Source organism: Hemiscyllium ocellatum, unplaced genomic scaffold, assembly GCF_020745735.1.
Source record: "Hemiscyllium ocellatum isolate sHemOce1 unplaced genomic scaffold, sHemOce1.pat.X.cur. scaffold_118_pat_ctg1, whole genome shotgun sequence".
Classification (NCBI taxonomy): Eukaryota; Metazoa; Chordata; class Chondrichthyes; order Orectolobiformes; family Hemiscylliidae; genus Hemiscyllium; species Hemiscyllium ocellatum.
The window spans coordinates 164,809-184,045 of record NW_026867701.1 but is presented as its reverse complement, the minus strand read 5'-3'; the positions used below and the strand labels follow the sequence as shown (position 1 = coordinate 184,045).

At 44.6% G+C, this 19,237-nt stretch overlaps 1 long non-coding RNA gene across 1 annotated transcript in view; it reads left to right on the top strand.

The window, feature by feature from the left end:
* The first annotated feature begins 6,785 nt into the window (after positions 1-6,785).
* The window catches only part of LOC132809427 (uncharacterized), a 29,495-nt gene continuing 17,043 nt past the window's right edge, over positions 6,786-19,237 (top strand). The window contains exons 1-2 of the long non-coding RNA XR_009642309.1: positions 6,786-6,872; positions 11,348-11,447. This is a non-coding gene — a long non-coding RNA (uncharacterized LOC132809427). The remainder of the gene's footprint in view (positions 6,873-11,347; positions 11,448-19,237) is intronic.

The window sequence follows — 19,237 nt, the reverse complement described above, 5'->3', positions numbered from 1 at the left end:
CAAGCACTGAGATCCCACTAATTGGTAACACCACTCACCCTAATCCATAGAGAAGCCGACTGGTCCCGCACGATGCCCTCATCTGAACCATCCTGCTGGCTGCGTTCCTTCCCCATATGAAAGTGGTGTTGGCTCTCTGGTGGCAGAAGGGAATGGAAGGATTTCTCTTCAATCTCATCTTTAGTCATTGGCTCGTCAAACTTATGGGAGTATCCAGTGGCAACAGAAGCAGAGTCTGGAGAGACAATAAATGATTGACATTGTTTCCTGTTATTTTCCATTGCTAACTGAAAGGTTTATAACTTGAACTTGAAGTTCAGGGCTGAGCTAGAATCCTTGGATTAACTATCTGCTCAAGGAGCAGAGTGGGGTTACAATTATTGATTCAACACAACTTTGATATTGAATCATACATTGTTTAAGTTTCCTTGTGCACAACCACAGATCCAAGGGAACACAAGGAACTTGGATTGAATAGGTTAGCTCATGACTGAATAAAGGAATCTTGAATTAAGCAGTGCAAGACATGTGCCTATTTTACCCACATATCCTTTGGGTAGGGAAGGAGTGCTAACGTAGCAAAAGATTTGATTCATTCAAGTCATCTAACTGAAGAGACACATTTCCCTGCTTAAGTCATGAGATCATTGGAAGAACAAAACATCATTTCTGGTTAAAGAATTCACCTTTCTCACCAGGTAATGAAGGCACACTGTTTAGGTGGCACAGTGGTTAGCACTGCTGCCTCACAGCACAGGGACCTGGGTTCAATTCCCACCTTCAGGCGACTGACTGTGTGGAGTTTGCACGTTCACCCCGTGTCTGCGTGGGTTTCCTCCGGGTGCTCCGGTTTCTCCACAGTCCAAAGATGTGCGGGTCAGGTGAATTGGCATGCTAAAATGCCCGTAGTGTTAGGTAAGGGGTATATGTAAAGGTATGGGTGGGTTGCGCTTCGGCGGGTCAGTGTGGACTTGTTGGGCAGAAGGGCCTGTTTCCACACTGTAAGTAATCTAATCACTGTCTCTGCAGATTGAGTCGTTGGCCACTGTTTGAACCACCTCCTCAGTAGAGCTATTTCCCTTTTGTGTGGCCAGAGGTTCTGCTTTTCTCCAAGAATGGTAAGGGTGAGCTGTCTTGTTTACTGCTGCCGCTGCTGCTCCTATAGAAATGTCACAGAACAATACAGATGCATAGTTTCAGGACACAAAAACAGGTTCTCAGTATCTGTGATTTACACAGGCTTCCTTCTCAACCTAAACCCATCAACATAGTTTTCTTTGATTTCTTGTATTCCAAGCTCCTCCTTGAATTCATCTGTTATTTGCTTCAATTATTCCTGATGAAGTAAGTTCTACATTCAAACCCCTTTTTGGTAAAGACTTCGTCGCCCTCTGCAAATTCACCGTGAGATTTAATAGTGATTACAATTATATCCACAGATCCAGTGGATTCTGACATTCACAAGCAGAAACATCTTTTCCATGTCTACCCGATCAAACGTAACTGGACCATGTCACTCTTTTTCAATGAGACAAGACTGTCCAATCTTACTTGATGAATTCAAATTCAGTTTGAATATAATTCCAGTAACTATTCTTTATCTTCCCTACTGCCTCTACATTCATATTACAATATGAAGATCGGAACTGTTTGCAGTGCTCCAAGGGTGATCTGTCCATGGTTCTACACATATCGAACACATTTCCATTCTGTCGTCCCAGAAATAAACCCATGATCTACTTTTCTATTTAACCTCACAAACTGGTGCCATTTGCTGCCAGTGACTCATTGCTATCTCCAGATCCCTCTGCCCTATTTAAGGACATATTTCCAAAGAGGAAGTGGTCTCTTTATTCTTTTGACCACAGTGTACTACCTCACACATGGGTGGAGGTTAATCTTCCACAGCTTTGACTACAATATTCCCTTAACCAAATCTTCCCAACAGTAAGTCTTCCTAAAAACAAAACGCCAACATATTAATGTACTTAATCTCGTCAACTATTTCTTATTTGAAAAGCACTAACTGTCGAGCTCAGTTTTGAACAAACATCCTCTGCCACAGTTATCAAAATGCCACAAGCTGAACGACAACCACTATTTACATTCATATTCATTACAGCCTAAGAATGAGAGGTGGTATCATTGAGGGTCTATAAAATGGTCAAGGGATTGACCAAGTAGAGGCAGAGAAGATGATTCAATCTACAATGAGTCGTCCTAAGTTTACAATGAAGGGAAAGTTGGAGGAATTACTTCTCTCAGAGAATGGTGAACCTGGGGAATTCCCTATCTCAGAACACTGTGGATTCTGGGACATGAAGTAAATTTAAATAAGAGACACAGACTTTTAATCAGTAATGGGTTGAAGAGTTAAGGAGGGCTGGCAGGAAAGTGGTGTTCAGGCCAAGATGAGATTCACAATCAAGCTGCCTAAATTTTAAACATGAACACTTCTTAACAGTTCACTCGATCCTAACGAAATATTTTGTGCAGAACAAATCACATGATACATAGTTATTCAGAGAACAAAACAAGTTTGTTCATTGAAGAACCCAGAGGAAAAGGTGATGAAACAATGTGAGTTTGATATACCTCAATCATCATTTCAAGTGCATTCTCTGCATAAATTCTCCTTTTCCTCCTCGAAGTATTCAACTTCTTGAATAATTGAGAGAATGAAGTCACAGTTGTACAATACATAAATCAGACCCTTCAGTCCAACTTGCCCATGCTGACCAGATATCCTAAATTAATCTAGTCCCATTGCCAGCATTTGTTCCATATCCATCTTAGACCATAAGACCATAGACATAGGAGTGGAAGTAAGGCCATTCGGCCCATCGAGTCCACTCCGCCATTCAATCATGGCTGATGGGCATTTCAACTCCACTTACCAGCGTTCTCCCGTAGCCCTTAATTCCTCGAGGCAACAAGAATCTATCAATCTTAACCCTTTCTACTGATTATCAGTTTATTTTACTTTATCAGCACTTGAAATACTGACTTTTTTTCTCCTAATATTGATGAAAGAAAACATAACTTCATTCATCCAAATTAATTTTGTAATCTTTCACAAAGAAACAAGTGAGAACAACATATAGCTGAGTGCAAACCAAAATACTGCAGCTGCACGATATCTGGGAACACTCTAAAGGTGAGGCACTCCTACTTTGGTGTAACCTGCAGTCTGGCCAAATTGCAGCAAAATGCTGTTCAATTTTATCAGCAAACTATTGAATAAAATCCTCCTTGCACAATAATGAGGCAGCATTTTGGGATGTCATTTTTAAAACATATTATTTTCAAAGTTACTCACAATTAAGAGTGATCACTTGATACTGTCTGCATAACACAGTACGAAAAGGAATTAACAGTAAAAAACACAATAACCCAAATTCAGAGTCACTAATTCATTGATGTTGCATGGGTCCAGCATTTACAAGTAATCATTTTTTAAAAATAACTACAAATACATTTACTAACTATATTGGAGTACAGTCAAGTTTCTTATTGAACAGTGACAGGATTGGACAGAGTCCGCATGGATTTAAGAGAGGGGAATCATACTTAGCAAATCTACTGAAAGAATCTACAGAGTCGAATATTAAAGTAAGAAATAGCAGGACATTTAGAAAAGCTTATCATTAAACATGGTAGACTGGGTTTTGTGAAAGAGAAACTATATTTGACAAATTTGCGACAGTTCATTGAGGAGATAACTAGCAGGGCTGATAAAGGGCAATCCAATGATGTTCTGTATTTGGAATTTAAAAATGCAAATGATAAGGTGCTACATAAAAGCTAATTGCACAATTGAGGAGCTCATGGTATCGGGGTAATGTATTAGCATGGATTGAGAATTGGTTAACCACACTGGCTGTTGCTGAGTCCTCACTTGCAGTGCTGTATACAATGTTAGCTCCCATATTTAATAAAGGATAAACCAACATCGGAGACCATTCAAAAAAGATTCACTTAGCTGCTTCGAGCATGAAAGGGTTGACCTATCAAGAATAGATAAGCAGGGGTGATCTTATGGAAACAAGATTCTGAGGAGCTTGACAGGGTAGATGTTGACTAGATCTTCCAGCACCAGTGAAGTCTCAAACCAGGGGACATTACAGAGGGGAACATTCATTTTAGAAAAAGTCAAGATTTTTTTCTCTCAGTGAATGGCTAGAATTTTCTCACCCAAACTCTTGTGGAAGTTAAATGTGGGAGGGGAATGGTTGGGTTACTCTTCGGAGGGTTGTTCTGGCTTGTTGGGCTGAAGGGCCTGTTTCCACACAGTAGGGAATCTGTGATTCTATCTCAAATTATTTTAAAAGGAGGGCAGATAGATTTTTGAAATATTGAGCAGTTGAGGGCTATGCGGATCAAGCATAAAAGAGGTGTTGAGGTCTGGGTTGGCCCAGCCATGATCTGACAGAATGGGGGAACAAGCTGAAAGGGATGAATTGCCTACACATGCTCCGATTCCTCGAGGCTCCATTTCATGTATTTTTTGTCTCCAAAGAAGAGCGTGATACAATGTGCTAAAGATTTTAGATGTTGTGAAAATGGGGTGTGTATGTACTGATTCAGATGGCATTGATTCATCAATCACAGCTAGACAGTCATGAGTAGGAAGGCAATTCCCTCCATGAATAAAGGAAATCTACTGCAGAGCTCACACAAAGGGAATTCTTACCCTCAGTAAACTCTTGCAAAAATGCCATCCCGTTTTCCAATTCCTTCGCCTCCGACGTATCTGCTCCCAGGAGGACCAGTTCCACCAGAACACACCAGATGGCCTCCTTCTTACGAGACTGCAATTTCCCTTCCCACATGATTAAAAATGCCCTCCAACACATCTCGTCCACATTCCGCACCTCCGCCCTCCACACCCCACCCCTCCAACCATAACAAGGACAGAACGCCCCTGGGGCTCACCTTCCACCCTATAAACCTTCGCATAAACCAAATCATCCACCGACATTTCTGACACCTCCAAAAAGACCCCACCACCAGGGATATATTTCCCTCCCCACCTTCTGCAAAGACCGTTCCCTCCGTGACTACCTGGTCAGGTCCACGCCCCCCTACAACCCACCCTCCCATCCTGGCACTTTCCCCTGCCACCACAGGAACTGTAAAACCTGTGCCCACACCTCCTCTCTCACCTCTAACCAAGGCCCTAAAGGAGCCTTCCACATCCATCAAAGTTTTACCTGCACATCCACTAATTTCATTTATTGTATCCGTTGCTCCTGATGTGGTCTCCTCTACATTGGGGAGACTGGGGGCGCCTCCTAGCAGAGCGCTTCAGGGAACATCTCCGGGACACCCCCACCAATCCACCACACTGCCCTGTGGCCCAACATTTCAGCTCCCCCGTCCCACTCTGCCGAGGACATGGAGGTCCTGGGCCTCCTTCACCGCCGCTCCCTCACCACCAGATGCCTGGAGGAAGAACGCCTCATCTTCTGCCTCAGAACACTTCAACCCCAGGGCATCAATGTGGACTTCAACAGTTTCCTCATTTCCCCTTCCCCCACCTCACCCTAGTTCAAACTTCCAGCTCAGCACTGTCCCCATGACTTGTCCGGCCTTGCCCTACCTGCCTGTCTTCTTTCCCACCTATCCACTCCACCCTCTCCTCCCTGACCTGTCACCTTCATCCTCTCCCCCACCCACTCACCCATTGGACTCTATGCTACTTTCTCCCCACCCTCCTCTCGCTTATCTCTCCACGCTTCAGGCTCACTGCCTTTATTCCTGATGAAGGGCTTTTTCTCTGCCCTTTGGATGCTGCATGAACTGCTGTGCTCTTCCAGCACCACTGACCCAGAATCTGGGTTCCAGCATCTGCAGTCATTGTTGTTACCTCCCATCACATGACCCAACATCTCAGCACAAGCAGGACACACTGCGCATGCTCCAGCCAACAGTGACCCCGGGTGATTGATGTCAGCACCGGACCAATGAAAGGACGGTGGGCGGAGCTGGAGGACCTAGCGGGAGGTTGATCCTCCAACCAATCACAGTGAATGAAGGGCGGAGCTAAGGTAAACCATGTGATCACCCTCGCGCCCGACGCAGAGTCTCTGTAATGAATGCTCGGGAAGTTATGGAGAGAAAGGAGACGGTAAAGAAAGAAATAATCAGGGAAACGGGAGAAAAACTGTGTTGCTATGAGCGGAGAGGTTTTACAAACAAATTGTGCATGTCGGAAAACACAAATTTGAACGTCCCAGTCCCGTGTTTGCAGTAAATGGGGAATTGCCTCAGCGGCTGCAGGGCTGAGTGAGCGCCGCCATCTTTATTCGGGACAACGATTCACTGGACACGTGCGGAGCCGCCATCTTTGTAGGGGGCAAGGTGCAGCCAGGCGCATGTGCAGCCTCTCTCTGGTACAGAGTCATTGTGATGACAGCAGCCAATCCTGCTCTGATTCACCTCTGGGCTCCCTCAGGACCACTTTGTCAATGTCTAGCTTCCTCAGTCTCCAACCATGGGGGTATGTTTGGTCTGTTTAGTACTGTATTATTACTTTTATAGACCCTTTGTAAATGAGTTTTTCACTGCGGCCCAGCCCCTGACCATGTGCTGCTCTATTATCAGATTACTTTTATCTTGAATATTTTTGACAGTCAAGAATTCTTTTTTCCAATAAGCAAGTGTATTTTCCTTCCATTTCTGACTATCAAATTCTGAACCATTTTCATTCCTTGTAATCCGTTTTGCACTCCCTGAGACATCAACTGTGTTTCTCCTTCCACAGATCCCAGTGATAATGCCAAAGCCCTGTTGCCTGGGGAGAGGGTGATGCTTGACTTTCTTGTACAGCTGCAGTTTGTGTGGTGAAGGTGCTCCCACAATGTGGTTGGGTAAGAGACATTACAGATTATTCATTACAGCAACAGTGATGATTTGAAGATAATGTCCAAATCAAGAACAGTTTGTAATTTTATTATCATGCTTATAATTTCACAAAAATACTGTTGAGAACTTTAGTTATAAGGCCAGAGATGGAGATATTAGGTCAGGTGATCAAAAGCATTGCCAAAAAGCAGGTTTTGAGGGATGTCTTAACGGTGGAAAGCAGACCTGTGAGGTTTTCTCTGCAAATTCCAGACCATAGTGCTGTCGCAACTGTAGAATCAGCCACATAGTTGAAGTAATGAATTAACAAGTCGTTGGGAGTCTCAAAGAAAATGGTTGTTGAGGTCTCAAAGGATGTGTGGTGCAGGGAGCTAGGGATGATCACAGCCAGGAATCAAATCAAGAATGAGAATTTTAAATTGTTGTTCCTTATGAATAGGATCCTTTTGACAGATGAACATGTTTGGGGAGAAGTGAGCGCGTGGGCAACAGAGCTTACAATTTTTCTTGAGATTACAGGGTGGTTGAATTTGGGAGGCTGGCCAGGAGTGTGTTTGGACAATTAAGTCTGGAGATAACACATGATGAATGAGAGTTTCAGTATATGAGCTGAGATGAGGTTGGAATCAGCTAGAAATAGTTGTGTTGGAGTGGGACTGGGCTCCACTGGGATTCAGCTGGATGTCAGGTTGTGAATCAGGCAGTAACACAATCGGGAGCTGAGTGGCCCTGGTGGAGCCTAAAATGAGTGTCACTCAGCTGGCTGTCGCTGAGCAGCTGCTGATGGATAGCCCTGTTGATGACGTCTTCCATCACTTTACTTCTGATTGAGTGTGGACTGACAGAGGGAAATTGCCTGGGTTGGATTGCCCTGTGTTTTTGTGTTGAACATGCCTGGGCAATGTTCCACATTGTCGGTAGATGCCAGTGCTGGAGCAGTATGTGGCTTGATGGGTGGCAAGTTCTGGAGCACAAGCTATCAGTATTATTGCCGAGAATGTTAGCAGGACCCATAGCCTTTACACTACTTAACCATTTCTGGATATTGTTCGAACTAAATTGAACTGGCTTATAGCTCACATCTGTGATGTTAGGAACCACTGGAAAAGGCTGAGATGTTTCATCCCCTTTACATCTGGCTGAAGATTGCTGCATATGCTGTCATCTTATCTTTTGCATGGATGTGTGAAACCCCTCCATCAGTAAGGGTGGGGATATCTTTAGTGCTTCCTGCAACAAGTTGTTTAATTGTCCATTACCATTCACAACTGGGTGTGGCAGAACTGCAGAGCTCTGATCTGATCCATTGATTGTGGGATCACTTAGCTCTGTTGCTTGCTGCTGATGCTGTTTGAAATGCAGATGGTCCTGTTTGGTAGCTTCACCAGGTTGGCACTTCATTTTTAGGTATGCCTGGTGCTGCTCATGGCATGCCCTCCTTACCTGTCCATTGTGATGGGTGTGCGGGATTTACAAACCCATGAGCAATTACAGATTGTGCTGGAGTACAGTTCTGCTGTTGTTGTAATCCCACAGTGCCTCAGAGATGTCCAACTTGAGTTCCTACATCTGTCCCATTTAGCATGATGATAGAAGAACTCAACACAACAGAGGTTTTCCTCAACTTTAAGGTGAAGCTTTGTCTCCAAAAAGACTGTGGGATAACAACAGTTATCGCTCTTACCGACACTGTCATGGACAGATACATTTGCAGCTGGTAGATTCATTCTGATGAGATCTAGTATGTTTTTCCCTCTTGCTGGTTCGGTTACCGCCTGCTGCAAACCCAGTTGAGCAGCTATGTCCTTGAGGACCCGACCAGCTCAGTCAGTAATCCTGCTGCTGAGCTACTCTTGGTAGAGGACATTGAAATCCTGTACCCAGAGTAGGCTTGTCACTATGTTATTGCCTCAGTGCTTCCTCCAAGTGTTATTCAACATGGAGGAGAACTGATTCATCAGCCGTGGGAGCACGGTACGTGGTAATCAGCAGGAGCCATGAGACTTCCTGGTGTCCAAAGTCAATGCTGAGTACTCCCAGGGCAAATGGTTCCTGTGTGTACACCACTGTGCCATCACCTCTGCCTGGTCTGTCCTGCTGGTGGGACAGGACATATCCAGAAATTTCAGGAGAAAGTGAAGACTGCAGATGCTGGAGATCAGAGTCGAGAGTGTGGTGCTGGAAAAGCACAGCAGGTCAGGCTGATGAAAGGCTTAGGCTTGAAACGTCGATTTTTTTTGCTCCTCGGATGCTGCCTGACCTGTTGTGCTTTTCCATCACCACACTCTCGATATCTAGGGATGGTGATGGTGGTGTCTGGCCATTGTCTGTAAGGGATTACTCTGAGTATGACTGTGTCAGGCTGTTCCTTGACTAGTCTGTGAGACAGCTCGCCACATTTTGGCCCAAAAAAACAGATGTTAGTGAGCAAGATGTTGCAGAATAGAGAGGGCTGATTCTGTGGTTGTATTTCCTAATGCCCTGTTCGATGCCAAGTGGTCCATCCAGTTTCATTCCTTTGTTGAGACTTTGCAGTGATGAATACAGTGAGTAGCTGGCTGGGCCACTGTCGGGATGGCAGGATTTTTTTCGCTATTGACAATGGTTCCATGGAGATCAGGAGATTCCTAATTCCAGTTATTTTTTCTTGAATTCAGATTCCACCATCTGCCGAGCTGGGATTCGAACGAGGACTTCAGTTGTACATTTTAATATTCTGGATAAAAGTTAAATATATTAGTTTTGTTCATTCATTTTAAATATCACTAACCCCGGTTTTGTTTCTTTGTAAAACACTGCCCATCATCCTGTCTCCTTCATCCTTCTCTCCAACAACAGGAGCACATTGAGTTTCTCTGTCACTAAGGCTGAGATAATCCGACCAGCTGCCTCTGCTGCTTCCCTCCCTCCCACTAGCCCACTGAGACAAACTGCCTCACATGGTGTGCCTGATTTTTGTCCCAGACTTACATCTTTCTCCAGTCTCTTGTCAAGCGTTATCGGAGCTCATCTTGATTTTTTACTAGTCTCACTAAACTACAGACATTCCAACTCTGTTTCCTCCTCATCACTCCCCCTGCCGCCAAATCACAGGTATTGTTCCTTGTTCTGTCTGTCTGTCTTTCCTGGTTATGTCCTTCTCATCCATTCTGCAAAAAAAACTAACATTTGACCTCACCATCATTTGTAAATTCTGCTCCATCTCCACAATCCCTTTCCTTTCTGAATTCCTTGTATTTGGTGTCCCTCAAGGATGTATCCTTGGTCCCTCCTGTTTCTCACCTACATACTACCAGGAGGTGACATCGTCCAAAAGCACAGTGTGAGGTTTCACATGTAAACACACACAATGCCCAACTCTCCCTCCCCACCATCCCTCTCCATTGCTCCACTGTTGCTCAGTTACCAAACGGCTTCTCACATTCCCACTACTCAATTAACTGCAATTTCCTCCAATGAAAAATTGCAATGGTTAAACCCATTAACTTCAGATGCTAATACAAATTCCTTTCCCTTACTGCTGAGCCCCTCCCTCTCGCTGGGTGCAGTCTGAGGTCGAACCAGACTCTTTACAACATTGCTGTGATATCTGACCTCAAGGTGACCTTTTGATCAGACATCTACACAATCACAAACACCAGGAATTCCAATCTCTAAAATGTTGCTTGTCTGCACCTCACCCCAGCTCCATTGCTACTGAAACCCCTTACCCGTGTCGTTGTTGCCTTAAACTTGGTCAATCTGAAACAGAACCCTTGATTTCTTGACTGACCAAGAATCTGCTGGCTTTCAGTGTTTCCTGCACAATGATCCCCCCGCCTCCCATCCCTTTGTGGTGCAGCTTTCTACAGTTTCCACCATGTAAATAGCACTCTGTTCTCTTATTATCCCCTCCAAACTGACCGACTTCACATCTTCTCAAATTATAATCCATCTAGCAACTTGTTGCCCCCTTCTCCTGTGCATCTCTCACTCTTCACAATCCTCTTAGAACTTTACAATTGTGCCTTTTATAGGAGTTCCCCCCCCCCCCAACCCCATTCTTCTAAACATTTACTGGGAACACTGGGCAGTGTGAAGCATGCAGAGTTGCTCTGTTTTTAGAGACACTCTATGGGAGGAGTTTGCTGCCCATTGGTCAGAATGGAGGCAACTTGCCCATCGAACTGCATGAGCCTTTCACACCCCATGTCTGATTGAGGCACAGCGGCAGCAAGGAAGGGAAAAAAAGGAGCACATCCTGCTCTCCACATCTCACTGACTCTTGGAACATTCTGTCCCATGTGTCAAAGATCTGACCTGTTCAGTCACATGAAGACCCACGGTGGAAACTGATAGAAATCCACGGAGATTTCCCACTGAACTGACTGCTGACCTCCACAAGGGGTAATGTGTCCAGTCATCCTGGGCTAGGAGGAGGGGATGGTGTGAGTTTCTAACCTGAACTGACAGTGATGGATTTTATAAACTTGTATTACAGGATACTACAGGTGGACATTCAGATGGTAATCCCAGTCATTGTAACACCTAACTCTGATTGAATTAGTCAGTTCATCAGGACCTGTATATTCGCATTGTGTGTGAGTATTGTATTCCATCTGAATACCATTTGCAGCATAAAAGTTCTCGTTTGAATCTTCCCAAACCTTTAATGTGTCTCCTGTAATCCTTGTATAATGAGCTGATGGGTTCAAGATTTATTATTATAACGTGTAACTTTTCTAAACCCCTCTGTCACAGCCCCTCTCAATTTCCTTTGCTACAAGGAGAACAACCTCAGTTTCCCCAAACCCCTGATTCCCCAATGTCTGTTTGCTCTCTATAAGGTACACATCAGGATTGTGTTGGAACATTCTTCACTTGCCTGCATCAGTGCAGCCCCCAACAATATTAAAGGAAGTGAACATCCTCCAGGACAAAGCACTGTGCCTGAGTGGTGTCCCATCCCCCACCTTCAGCATTCCCTCTCCCCACCCCGGGGTACAGTGGCATCACTGTGTAAAAGGTAAAGGCAGCATTGTCCTCCCAGACCATAGGGCTGCTCTCTCATTAGGGAGGAAACTGGAGCCCCTGGAAGAAACCCATGCATACACTGGGAGAATGTGCAAGTTCCACAGAGACAGTTGTCCAAAGCTGGAATCGAACCTGGGGCCCTGGCAGCAGGGCTAATCACTGAGCCACTGTTCCACCCTAAACTTGTAAATTGATTCACAACTACCACTTCCTCTGATAGTTCATTTTACACATAAACCATTGTCTGAACAAAAAAAACAGAAACGCCTTTTTAAAGCCGTTCTGCTGTCACCTTAAAAGCTATGTACCCAGTCTTGAATCGCCTCCCTGCCTGGAAAGGACACCTGGTGTTCACATTACTGATACCGCCCCTCCATGATTTGAGTCTAATAAGGTCACTCCTCAGCCTCCTGCGCGCCAGTGAAAGAAGTCGCAGCCTATCCAGCCTCTGCTTATGATTCAAACTATCTATTCCCATCAACGTCCTGGGAAATCGCTTCTGAATCCACTCCAACTACATAATGACCTCCCGATATCAGCATGACCAGAACTGGACACAGAATTCCAGAAAAGCCCTCCCCAACATCCAAAATAACGTCCCAACTCTTGTACTCAAAGGTCTGAGCAATGAAGACAAGTGTGCTAAGCACCTTCCTAACCACCCTGTCTCCATGTGACACAGACTTGAAAAACCTGAACCCCTACTCGAGGCCCTGTTTTTAATTACTGTAACTCTGCCCTCGTTTGTTTTTTCAAGATGTAATATTTTGCATTTATTCCAGACCAAAAATCCCAAAAAACCCTGAGCATTAAAGACAGTAGGAGTATACTTAAGAGGGAAATCAGGAGGGCAAAAAGGGGACAAGAGATATCTTTGGCAAATAGAGTTATGAATAATCCCAGGAGTGTTTATAAATACATTAAGAACAAAAGTGTAACTCGAGAGAGAATAGGGCTCCTCAAAGATCAGCAAGGTAGCCTACATGTGGAGCTGCAGGAGATGGGAGAGATACTAACTGAATATTTTGCATCAGTGTTTACTGTGGAGAAGGACATGGGCAATATAGAATGTGGGGAAATAGATGTCGACATGTTGAATATGTCCATCTTACAGAAGAGGACGTGCTGGGTGTCTTGTAACCCGTAAAGCTTGGTTACTCCCCAGCACCTGATGAGGTGTACCCTAGAGCTCTGGGAAGCTGGGAATGTGATAGTTGGGCCTCTTGCTGAGATATTTGTATCAACGATTATCACAGGTGAGATGCCGAAAGACTAGAGGTTGGTTAACGTGGTGCCGCTATTTAAGAAAGGTGGTAAGGACAAGCCAGGGAACTATCGCCCGGTGAGCCTGACATTGATGCTGGGCAAGTTGTTGGAGGGAATCCTGAGGAACAAGATGCGCGTGTATTCTGAAAAGCAAGGACTGATTAGTGATAGTCAGCATGAATTTGTGCATGTCTCTCAAAATTGATTGAGTTATTTGAAGATGTATCAAAGAGGATTGATGAGGGCAGAGAGGTGGACATGATCGATGGAATTCAGTAAGGCACTCAACATGGTTCCCCATGGAAGACTGGTTAGCAAGGTTAGATCTCATGGAATATAGGGAGAACGAGCCGTTTAGATACAGAACTGGCTCAAATGTAGAAGGCTGGGTGGTGGTGGAGGGTTATTTTTCAGATTAGAGGCATGTGACCAGTGGAGTGCTGCAAGGATCAGTGCTGGGACCACTACCTTTCGTCGTTTATATATATATGATTTAGATATGAGCATAGGAGGTAGAGTTAATAAGTTTGCAGATGTCACCAAAATTGGAGGTATAGTGGATAGCGAAGAGGGTTACCTCAGATTACAACAGGATGTTGTTCAGATGGGTGAGAAGTGGCAGATGGAGTTTAATTCAGATAAATGTGACGTGCTGCATTTTGGAAAAGCAAATCTTAACAGGACTGATACACGTAGTGCCAAATTCCTAGATAGTGTTGATGAACAAAGATATCTTGCAGTGCAGGTTCATATTTCCTTCAACGTAGAGTTGCAGGTAGATAGGATATTGAAGAAAGTGTTTGGAATACATTCCTTTATTGATCAGAGCATTGAGTATAGAAGTTGGAAGGTCATGTACAGGACATTGGTTAGGCCTCTTTTGCAATATTGTGTGCAATTCTGTTCTCCATCAATCAGAAGGATGTTGTGAAACTTGAAAGGGTTCAACAAAGATTTACAAGGATATTGCCAAGGTTTGAGCTGCAGGAAGAGAGCAAAAAGGCTGGGGTTTTCTTTCCCTAGAGCATCAGAGAGTGAGGGGTGACCTCCATAGAAGTTTATAAACTCATTGGGAGCATCGATAGGGTAAACAGACAAGGCCTTTTCCCTGAATAGGAGAGTCCAGAAATAGAGAGCATAGGTTGAGGGTGAGAGGGGAAAGATATAAAAGGGAACTAAGGAGCAACTTTTTCACACAGAGTGTGGTGCGTGTATGGAATAAGCTGCCAGAAGAAGTGGTGGAGGCTGACAATTATAGCATTTTAAAGGCATTTGGATACTTGACATGAATAGGAAAGATTTAGAGGGATATGGTCCAGGTGCTGGCAAGAGAGATAAGATTAGGTTCAGATATCAGGTCGGCATGGACAAATTTGACCGAAGGTTCTGTTTAGTGCTGTTCATCTGTGACTCATAGGGTTTCGGTCCCTTCAAAGATAAATCTTAGTCTGTTTTATTTAGGTAAAGCTACAACATTCAGTAGGGCGACGGTTTGTTTCTTTAAATACACATCTTATGATACTTTGATTAAGTTTTTTAATATAAAATATTGGTACTAATTTATTCTAGAGTCATGTTTTGTAAAGCTGTAAGACTGTGTGCCTTTTTCTGGGTCTGTGGACTGTTAAGGTGCAGAGATGGCCATTCGTACAGAGATGTGCTCTTCCTGTTGGATGTAGGAGATTAAGGAAAGTTTCAATGATCATGTTTCACTGCAGGAAGTGAGGAAGCAAATCCTGTAGGATTTCATGGATCAGATGGAGCAATAGTTAAAGGTAATGAAGAATTTACAGGAGCCGGGGTGTGTGATAGGTGACAGTTTCAGAAAGGAAGGAAAAGTGCCGATCCAGTCAGGTAGATGGGTTTCCTCTCGGAGAGGGAGGAGTGGAGGGCAAGTAGTGCCGGAGTCTCCTGTAGTTATTTCCATCTCAAACAAGTATACTGTTTTGGAAAGTGTCGGGGGTCACACTCTCAGAGGAATATCGCACTGACAGCCAAGTTACTAGTGTAATGGATCTAGTGTAATGTGAGGTATACCAGGTTCCACGTGATCGATGGTGATGGGGGCTCTCTCATCTGCAGCACAGACTGCAGTTTCTGGAGCTTGACAGTGAGACATCAGAATGGGGTGGTGCCTCCCTACTGCCTGGGTGAAGGATGGCTCCGAGGGTGCAGAATATTCTGAAAGGGGAGAATAATCAATGGGAGGTCGCTGTACATTGGTACCAATGACATCAGAGAAAAGGATGAAGTCCTGATGAGAGAATATAGCAAATTAGCCTGGAGGATAATAAGCAGGTCCTTGTGGGTAGTAATATCTGGATTACTCTCTGTGCCACATGCTAGTGAGAGTAGGAATAGCAGGGTAGAGCAGATGAATGCGTGGCCAAGGATCTGATACAGGGGAGAAGGATTCCCATTTTCGGATCATTGGAATCTCTGCTGGGGTAGAATTGACGTGCATAAGAAGGATGGATTACACCTGAATTGGAAGGTGTCTAATATCCAAGCAGGGAGATTTGCTAGTGCTGCTTGGGAGGCATTAAACCAGTGAGAGTGTGGGGGAAATCCTAAAGAGATAGTGAGAAAGGAGGTAAGTCTGAGGCTGGTACAGTTGAGAAGTTAGACAGGCAAGGGCAAGGCACAGAATGAGGTCGGACTGACAAGGTACAATAGACAATAGGTGCAGGAATAGGCCATTCTGCCCTTTGAGCCAGCACCACCATTCATTATGATCATGGCTGATCGTCCACAATCAGTATCCTGTTCCTGTCTTATCTCCGTAACACTTGATTCCATTATCTTGAACAGCTCTATCCATCTCTTTCTTGAAACTATCCAGAGACGTGGCCTCCACTGCCTTCTGGGGCAGTGCATTCCATGTGTCCACTACACTCTGGGTGAAGACGTTTCTCCTCAACTCTCTTCTAAATGGCCTCTCCCTTATTTTTAACCTGCATCCTCAGGTTCTGGACTCACCCATCCGTGGAAACATGCTTCCTGCCTCCAGAGTGCCCAACCCTTTAATAATCTTGTAGGTCTCAATCAGATCCCCTCTCATTCTTCTCAACTCCAGTGTATACAAGCTCAGTCGCTCCAATCTTTCAACATATGATCATTCTGCCAATTCCGGGAATTGTCCTCGTGAACCTACCCAATACTCCCTCAATAGCCACAATGCTCTTCCTCAAATGTGGAGACCAAAACTGCCCACAATACTCCAGGTGCGGTCTTACCAGGGCCCTGTACAGCTGCAGAAGGACCTCTTTGCTCCTATACTCAATTCCTCTTGTTATGAGGGCCAGCATGCAGTGAGCTTTCTTCACTACCTGCTGTACCTGCATGCTTGCTTTCATTGACTGATGTACAACACACCGAGATCTCGTTGTACTTCCCTTTACAAAACATGACTCCTTTTAGATAGTAATCTGCCTTCCTGTTCTTGCCTCCAAAATGGATAACCACACATTTATTCACCTTAAACTGCATCTGCTATGCATCCGTCCACTCACCTAGCCTGACCAAGTTAACCTGTATTCTCATAACATTGTCCTCACATTTCACCCTGCCACCCAGATTTGTCATCAGCAAATTTGCTAATATTACTTTTAATGTGTTCATCTATTTTATCAATGTATATTGCGGTCCCAGGACCGAGGACACAGCTGCGGTCCCAGCACCGAACCTTGTGGTACCCCACTAGTCACTGCCTGCCATTCCGAAAGGAAGCGTTTATCACTACACTTTGCTTCCTGTCAGCCAGCCAATTTTCAATCCCAGTCAGTATATTCCCCTTTGTAAATCCATGCTGACTCTGAGGAATCCTATTACTGCTATCCAAATGAGCCATAATTTCATCTTTTGTAATTGACTCAGCGTCTTTCTCACCACTGACATCAGGCTAACCGGTCTATAATTCCTTGTTTTCTCTCTCCCATCTTTCTGGAAAAGTGGGACAACATTAGCCACCCTCCAATCTGACTCTATATCTCCTGATTCTGTATCTCCCCCTTCGCAAGGGACTGAACGTCATTCCTCACCAATAGGGCCATCCCACCCCCTCTGCCCATCAGTCTGTCCTTTTGATAGCACTGCACTGCATTTAGTTCAATGCAAGAGGTTTTACAGGGAAAGCAGATGAGCTTCAGATATGGTTTTGAACATGGGACTGGGATATAGTATGCATTACAGAAACGTGGCTTAGGTTGGAAAGGACAGGTAGCTCAATGTTCCAGGGAATAGATGTAAGAGGAAGGATAGAAAGGGGGATAAGAGAGAAGGTGGGATGGTGTTTTTGATTTGGGATAACGTTATTGTTGTGCTTAGCGAGGATATTCATGGGGGTTCGCCCGTTGAAATTACTTGGGTGGAACTGGGAAATAAGAACAGGATGATACCTCATTGAGGTTGTCTGTGTAGGTTTCGTCCAGGTGCTCTGGTTTCCTCCCACAGATCAAAGATGTGCAGGTTTGGTGGATAATCCAGGCTGAATTGCCCATAATGTTCAGGGATGTGCAGGCTATGTGGATTGGCCTTGGGAAATGCAGCGTTACAATGGTAGGATAGGAGGCTGTGAGGGTCAGTGTGGATGTGATGGGCCGAATGGCCTGCTTACACACTTGGGATTCTCTGACAATAATTCTACTAGTTTTAAAATAGTTGCAGAAAATAATAGACCAGATCTAAAAGCTGGTGTTCAAAATTGGACCAAGGTGAATTTTGACGGTACAAGGCGAGAACTTTCAATATTTCTTTGCAACCCCAGGCAAAGGGACGGCTGGAAAGTGGGAACATCAGAACAGAAGGAATAGGAGCAGGGGTAGGCCATCTGGCCCGTCAAGCCTGCTCTGCTATTCAATAAGATCAGGGCTGATCTTTTCATGGCCTCAGCTCCACATTCCTGCTCTCTCACCATAACCCTTAATTCCTTTCCTGTTTGCAAATCTACATTTTGCCTTAAAGACATTCAAGTTGATAACGTCAACTGCTACACTCAGCAGGGAATTCCACAGATTCATAACCCTTTAGCTGAAGAAGTTCCTCCTCAACTCTGTCCTAAATCAGATACCCCCTTACTTTGACGCTGTGCTCTCTAGGTTGACCCACCTCCCAGTGGAAATAACCTCCCTGCTTCTATCTTATCTATTCACGTCTTAATTTTATTTTTTCCAATACAACTTCCCATTCTTCTAAATTCCAACAAGTATAGTCCCAGTCTATTCAATCTCTCCACATACACCATCCCTCTCAACTCCCAACTCAAACTAGTGACCCTACTCTGCACCCCCTCCAGTGTCAGGAGACAAACCTGTATTCCAGTACTCCAGGTGTGGCCTCACCAGCACCCTATACAGCTGCAGCATAACTATCCCTCTAGCAAGGAAGGACAATGCACCCTTCACCATCTCTTCTAGTCCCCTGGGATGCATTCCATCACGGCCAGGAGACCCATGTACTTTTGGGCTGTTATCTTTCCCAACACTACCTCTTTACTGAGAGTGACTGTTTCCATGTCCTTATCTGCGATTGCCTCCATAGGCCTGTGAAAATGAGACAACAAGAGTACATAGACAGTATGTTCCTGTTAAGGCCAAGTCTGGTAGGTGTAGGGAATGCTGTGTGTCGAGAGAAATTGAGGGACTGGTCAAAAAGATGGAGGGATATGGCAGGTACAGACAGCTGGGTTTTAATGAATCCCTCAGAGTATAGGGGCAATAGGAGTACACTCGAGGGAAAACAGGAGGGCAAAAAGGCTACAAGAGATAGCTTTGGGGGGGGGAAAGAGGTTTAAGGACAATCCAAAGAGATTCTACCAAACACTAAGGACAAAAGAGTAACCAGGCAGAGAATAGGGACCCTCAAAGATCAACAAGGCTGTCTGTGGAACCACAGAAGGTGGGAGAGATACTACCCAAGGATTTCATGTCAGCTTTTACTGAAAGAGGATATGGAAGCTAGAGAGTTTGGAGAAATAAATAGTGCTATCTTGACAACTGTCCATATTACAGAGGAGGTTGTACGGGTTGTCTTATACAGAAAGCTGAGTAAATCTGTGGGACCTGATCAGGTGTATGCCAAATCTTTGTGGGAA